This window comes from Bidens hawaiensis, unplaced genomic scaffold (genome assembly GCF_021521415.1).
Source record: "Bidens hawaiensis isolate Kalapana, Puna unplaced genomic scaffold, B.hawaiensis_p1.1 tig00004795_1, whole genome shotgun sequence".
Taxonomy (NCBI): Eukaryota; Viridiplantae; Streptophyta; class Magnoliopsida; order Asterales; family Asteraceae; genus Bidens; species Bidens hawaiensis.
In genome coordinates this window covers 106,687-114,485 of record NW_027491299.1, presented here as the reverse complement: position 1 = coordinate 114,485, position 7,799 = coordinate 106,687, and positions in this window count along the sequence as shown.

Below are 7,799 nucleotides of genomic sequence, written 5' to 3'. Positions count from 1 at the left end.
ACAACAAAGTCTCATAATCAAAGGAAAGCTAGCATGAACAACATTCTAACCACCTAAGATTACACTAAATTAGCTAAACACATGAATTAAACATCAACTTATGACACTTTAACTAGCAAGTCATCACCAAGTCAAGAATCATAACAACGCTCATCAATTTTCCAATATCAAGTGTAGGGTTTCATGCTCATCAATAATATTATAACCAAACTAATATTTACTAGTCATTCCTAACTTAGCAATGTAAACAAAGAAAACATGAACATTCAAAGTTTACAAACAAACATCTAGAACATAGTTTTCCAACATGAATGCCTAAACATTTGTAAGACTAACAATGTATGCAATTCTAACAAGCATGAACACCATTAATATCAACTCATAACCTCAACATTTCCTTGAAAGAAAACCAAATTACCATAACCATACATAGATAAAAATCACAATAGTAAAAGCTTCAACAATGTCTAGATAGTAAATGTCTTAGCGCATAAGGCTTAATACAACTACAATCAATCTAAAAATAAGCTTACAAAACATGCTCTTAAAAATAGAAATGCAAACCAAAATCAAGAAAGGATTGAAGGATGGAATGATGAATCTTATATTGGTGGAAGCCTTCAAGAATCCCCTAAAATTGTTGCACTTGATTGAGAGAAAATCCCCAAGACTCCACACACAAAAATAAGGATAATGGATGTGTATATATGCTGTCTGGACGTCTGGCACGGGCTTGCACGACCGTGCCTATTTGTGGAAAGTCAACCATTGGCTTTAATCTGACCAAAAAGTCAGATTTCTCTGTTCTGGCACGGTCATCGGCACGGGCCCGCACGGCCGTGCAGGTCATGCACGGGCATCCGCACGACCATGCACGGTCGTGCACTTTTGAATTCTTGTGGCACTGGCTCCGGCACTAGCAAGCATGGTCGTGCGGGGTCGGCACTGGCAAGCGTGGTCGTGCAGGTCTGGCAATGGCAAGTGCACTGGCAAGCATGATCATGCAGGTCTGGCAGAATGCTTATTTTGTCCCCGAAACGCCCCCTTTTCATGTTTTCTTTGTCGGGCGGGCGGGCGCCCGGACCTGCAAATTCACAAATAACTCAAATAAGTACCTAAAACAATGAATTTGCATGAAGTTCGGGATAAATATGAAGGTAATTTGATGCAATAAGATGTACACTTTGTGTTACATCAATATACCTCAAGCCCATAGACTATTCAAGCTCATATTTCCTTTAAGACAAGTCCATAAATTCTTGAGCCCAATTCTTATAAATTATTTATTAAAAATAAATAAGTTTTCCCCACACAAAATAATAACTTTCTGTATTATTTATTAAAATTTTCGGATGTTACATAATAGATCTAGGCCCTTGGATCTAAGATATAGTGGTTGGGACTAGTAGTTTCTAAAATACCAAATAGTTTCTTAGGATTTAGGATTTAGGAAACATAGTTTCCTAGATATGCTCACATAGTTTACTAACTTCAAATTTTATGTCCTTCTTACCATTCTTAGAGAACTTTTTGTTTTTATTTTAACCCTTCTACACACACACTAGCTTTAGAGCTCGTGTAACACACGGGATGTACCAAATAATAAAGTTACAAATAAAGTAAATTAGTACATAATATATATGGAAAAATGTATTACATCTATGCTTGTAGCTATACTATGTGTACATAAATTGATTTTATTTATATCACAAGGTTGTGTTCGGATGTATGTAATTGCTAAATGTTAAGTTGTGCTCTCGTATCCACTAGCATTTTCATTTTTGTAATCTAAGGTTCTTTTTTACATATTTATACTAAATAAATCTCACTTATCTAGATTAATCAAACACTCTCTTTTAAAGTATATGCATATTTATAAGCGCATAATATTTCTAAAGTAATAATTTTAAGCACAACAGCCATCAAGATGGTAAATAAATTTTTTTAATAACTGATCGTTCCCTTAATAAAATTGTGTATATTTATGTCATCTAAGTATTCATGTATGCATCCTCAACACACTTTTAGTAATAAAGTCACTTAGGTCAACTACTTACAAAATTGTCAATAGTACTAAAAATGAACACCGGTAAATGGCTTGAACCCATAACTGAAGATGAGTTATAAAGCAAAGTGTTTCTTTCTTTCTTCTTTTTATTTTCCTAGTTAACCATAAGCTTGATTTGCATTAAAACCTGTTTTGTTATAATGTTTGTCAACATGAGGATGGAACCCCTGTCCTGTTTGTTAGCAGCCACGTTTTTAACAACTAAAACATGCACTGTTTCAATTAATAATCAGGTCCAACATATTTTATTAATGCATATTATTATGGTGTTATCAAATAAATTATGGTTAAGAGTTGACACAGGTGTTATCTCTTATACACACATGAAAACAATTGTTCAGGTGTCAATGACAGAAGTAATTACCTACAGACGTCCCAAATCAGTCGTAGCAATGGTGGTGAGCGACGATGTTGGGTGCGACAGGGGTGGCTTATGGCGGTGATGGTGGCGTCATTTAATGATGGTGATGACGGCGGTGGTTACGGCTTTGTTGGGTACGACGGTGTTGCCGAAAAACGAGTAGCAGTGGCGGTGATTCCTTCCACTTCTTTGAGGCTGAACAGAGGAACAGAGATGTTATGGAGGTGGAGACGGTGGATGGTGGTGGTTGCTATAGCAGTGGCGAGTGGCGACAGTTGACGTCAAAAAAATTGACAACGTCGGTTAGTAGTTTACACGGTACTTCTGGTGGTCAGCTAAGGCGGCACTCGGTGGGGGTGATTAGTGATGATGTCTGCTTTGGGTTGAGAGTATGGGAAAAAAAGGTTGGTTTGGGGTTGCCGAACATATTTGGGTTGAAAATGATCAAATGAGCTGCATGTTTAGGCAATGCTCGTTTTTATAATGGGTAAAAAAAATATCTTGAGAAACATGTATGATTGCTAAGGGATGGACTCAAATGCATGGTCAATTGCTCGCTTAAGAAGATGAAAAATTATGATCTGAACCAAACTATTCAAGAATAGGAACAATGAATGAACGGTGTCAATAATGGAAAAATAATCAAGTTTTTCACGTCTGCTCCATTTTTTTTTGTTGTTTTGTATATGGACTTTTTGAAAAAAAAAATAATCTTTTTTCTCTTAAGTTACATCAATAATTGAAGTTGAAGTTTGAGAACTTGTGTCATATTATCAATCAATGATTTATTTAATATTGTTTTTACTGTATTTTATTTACTTTACCTTACTATATTCATATTAATTTTATATGCATAAACATATTTTATTTTTATTTATTATTTTTTTTAACTTTGCATTTATTAACGGTTATTTCAGTAAGGATGCGGGTAATAACAGTGGCCAGCTGGGATTAGCTGCTCACATTACTTTCCGTGTCCTATACACTTTCTTTCGCGAGTCTACTTGTGCTCGGTTCTACTTAGAGAAGTTAGAGAATCAAACATTTATGATATAAACAAACAATTCTATTACTAACAATTCATATAACTTTCCTTACTTATCCCTACGTTATACGTAAGGAAATTCACATATTAAACTTGCTTGAGTGACACATGGCATTCTTTGACTAGCATCTCCTTTGTTTCTTCATTTCGTCCTATTCTCTGTTCGAGTCTAAGCATGAAGGATGCTTATTCTCTCGAACTTATGCTCTGATACCAACCTATAAGGCCCCGTTCCTAGGAACCCTACTTTCTTGCTGGTTGGATTTACTCATTCACATAATTCGGAAAATCAGAGTTAATTAAAACATTTTGCGGAATAAAAGTCAACCATCATACATAACTTAAATACTTGTCTTAAGCGGAAACAACATAAGTTTTAAAAATAAAACATAAACGACACGAGAATCTTCTTCATAGTGATGCTAGTCTTCCTCTTATTGCCACGTGTCCCACTCAAGCAACCTGTCTCATCCTACTCACCTGTGTGCATACTAAAAGTCAGCTACGCTGAGTGAGTTCTAGTTAATCAATTAACATACAATACATTCACGTCCATACTTATACGCGTCCGAATATACGTATTTCGTACTTTACTTGCTATTACTCATTCATTTATACTTTACGTACATACATACGTATTTACACATTTTCTTTCCTACTTTCCTTAGGCATACCGTAAACTATCCTACTTCTACTATCTCGGATATTATTAGGGTCTGGTCCCTCAATCTCAGATATTTGCAAGGGTCTGGTCCCTTTTATCTCAGATATTAATAGGGTCCAGTCCCTCTAATCTCAGATATTAATAGGGTCCAGTCCCTCTAATCTCATATATTATTAGGATATGGTCCCTACTATCTTAGATATTATTAGGGTCTGGTCCCTTCTATCACAATCTCATATATTATTAGGGTCTGGTCCCTTCTATCACGGATATTATTACGGACTGGTCCCTTTGTCTCACTTAGCCATACAACTATAATGTCCCGTCAATCGTCCATACATTACTTCCTATGTTTCCTATCATACGTGCATACTTTACATGTCTTTCAATTGCATATATAATAATTATATTTATATACGCACATTGATACAACGATTAATAATAACATTAAATAAATAATCATACACATCTCATACGCTTATCACTTAGGGTAAGTGTATTAACTATCAAATAGGAGTATGCACACAGCCTCGAAAAACGTCACACAGAAAGGGGCTAGAACTCACCTGCGGACTATTCCTCTCCGAATTAATAGTAATGTCTTTCTTTAACTGTGCTCGACTAACTATTAATAACACACTTGTATTAATCTCTATTTTTAAGCTTCTTATTTTCCTAAGTTAACGGAGTTAACTTTTAAGTTAACTGAACCGATCGTATAACCGCGTCAAACCGTTTATATTAGTTAACTTTATTTTATTCGTTTATTAAATCTTAACTTTATCATTATTAAGAATCCAATCCTTATAAGTTAGAACCAGGTTGATGGTTCTCAACGAGCTCTATGAGTTAACGGTTCCGTAATGAACGTTTCGGTTATGATTTAACGGACTTATAACTTTGCCAAAGCTTAACTTTATTATTTTAACGAACCGACTCTATTGGTTAACGAGCCAAACCTCTTCGTAACCATACTTTATTAGTTTAAGGGATTTTAACTTAATTATTTAGGAACCGCTCCTTGATCTTTTACGAACTCATGTGCTTTACGGTTTCTTAACTATTCAGGTTCGCGTCAAGTTTATATGTTTAAACTTTCCTAACGAGTTGGGTCTCGGGTTCGGGTTCGAAACGAGTCGAGCTTTAAGTTCGGTTTATATTCTTATCTTATTATTATTATTATGACTTATTTACCAAATGGCCCCTCCCCCCTTCACTATTTATACCCAGACCCCTCACCCTCCTCCTTCCTCTTAATCATCAGTAACCCCACCGCCATCCTCTCCGTTTCCGGCAACCCAGACGACAAGGACAAGAAGAAGAAGGAGTTGGGAGCTTTCCCTTATTCTATCTACTTGAGTCGAGTCCATATTCCAGTGGAGCCGCATATTTCATTCGAGTCGACTTGCTTTTGGATCGAGTTCTCCATTCCACCGACTCGAGTTCTCTTATTTCAGTTGAGTTAGGATTTGAGTCGAGTTTTTCATGTTTGGTTGGCTTGTGATTTGGCTCGAGTTTACCGACCCACTCGAGTCGGGTTTTTCTTTTACAAGTTCGAGTCGATCTAAAGGTTCTAATCGGGTCTTGTATAGGACTCGAGACGTCCTCCCTTCTCCACCCGGCTCACTTGATTGAGTCGGGTTTCAGTTTTCAATCGAGAGTCGACTTTAGTACTTAACTGGATTCGAGCCGATTTATCTCGTCCACCCGAGTCAATTGTTTGCCATACTCGACTCGATTACCGAGTCGAGTCCTCAGATTTAGTTCAGATTACTTTAACCTTACTCGAGTCAACTAATGCTCAAGCCGAACCCTCCTCTGATCACTCGAGTCAAATGGGATCAAAATCCTTTGCTTACCCGATTGAATATTCGAGCTGAGCTCACTTCAACCCTTCTCGTTTTATGGCTGACCCGACTTGAGTCGGGTCTCGTGACCTTGCTCGAGTCAGTTGGGTTCCATTTTAAGTTCGGTTCGATTCAAGTACACTTTAACCATTCAGTCCATACATATGCCAAAATACTTCAAACCATAAATCCATGTTTATTACATATCTATTTATTCATCCTTGTCTAGTCGTTTATCCATTTACTACAAATAATTTGAGCCGAGTTCCACTATATCACTCGACTTCTTGATGAGTCGAGTCCTTTGCTTAATCCAGTCGGATCTCGCGTTGGATTCCCACGCTCGAACCAAAAAGTGAATCGACTCTTTTTGTCTCAACTTGAACCAAAAATCATTATACATATATCTATATTTGTTTTCACATTATTAAAACCAAAACCAACCTTTTGTTCGGTTTGATCTCGAGTTTATTTAAGTCTGTTTGATTCGGTTCATTACGTTTCTAGTTTTCAAAGATCCATTTGTCCATCATTATATCTTAACAAAATAGAAATAAAATGAAGATGAATAAAATGATCGTACAAGAAGCCGCCGGCTATGCCGAACATGACCCGTACAAGAAGCCGCCGGCTATGCCGAACATGACTTATTCCGAGCCTCCTCTTGTGGCAGAGGTTGATAGTGTCCTTGGTTGCATTAAATCGTTTCCCAAAGGAACTTCGTGTGGGAGGGACGGTTTGAGAGCGCAACATATTTTGGATGCTCTTTGTGGAGAAGGGTCGGCTATTGCCACTGACCTCATATGTGCTATCACTGCAGTGGTTAATTTATGGTTAGGAGGGAGATGTCCGTCTACTTTGGCAGAGTTTGTCGCTTCTGCTCCTCTTACACCGCTTTTAAAACCCGACAACGGGATTCGACCTATTGCAGTGGGTACTATATGGAGGCGTTTGGTTTCTAAGGTGGCTATGAAAGGGGTTGGCAAAGAAATGACCAAATACCTTAATGATTTCCAGTTTGGGGTTGGTGTGTCGGGTGGTGCGGAGGCCATATTACATAGCGCCAACAGGGTATTGAGTGAGCGCTACACTGATGGGTCTCTTGCAATGCTTACAGTTGATTTTTCTAATGCATTTAATATGGCGAATAGATCAGCTTTACTTCATGAGGTAAGGATCAGATGCCCTTCTATTTCCTTGTGGGTGGAATTTTTATATAGGCAGCCATCAAGACTATATCTTGGGGATGATAATATTTGGTCCACCACAGGGGTTCAACAAGGAGACCCATTGGGACCACCCTTTTTTCCTTGGTTTTACACCCCCTTGTGCATCAGATTCGAGACAATTGCAAGCTTCTTCTTCATGCCTGGTATCTTGATGATGGGACAGTCATTGGAGATTCAATGGAGGTGGCTAAAGTGCTGGATATCATTAAGGTGACGGGTCCAACTTTGGGTCTTGAACTGAATATTAAAAAAACTGAGCTATTTTGGCCTTCTTGTGATGGTACAAAGTCTCATGACGGTTTATTCCCTGCTGACATCGGGAGACCATTATTAGGGGTGAAGCTTCTTGGGGGAGCTGTTAGTAAAGACACCGGGTTTATTAAGGGTTTGGCAAAGAAGAGAGCTACTAATGCTGTTGATTTGATGCGTCTTCTCCCAAAACTTGGTGACCCGCAGAGTGAGTTACTTTTGCTTCGATCATGTATGGGTATTGCTAAACTTTTCTTCGATTTGAGAACATGCCAACCTGTACACATGATGGAGGCAGCGGTGTTTTTTGACAAGGGATTGCGTGAGGCGATCGAG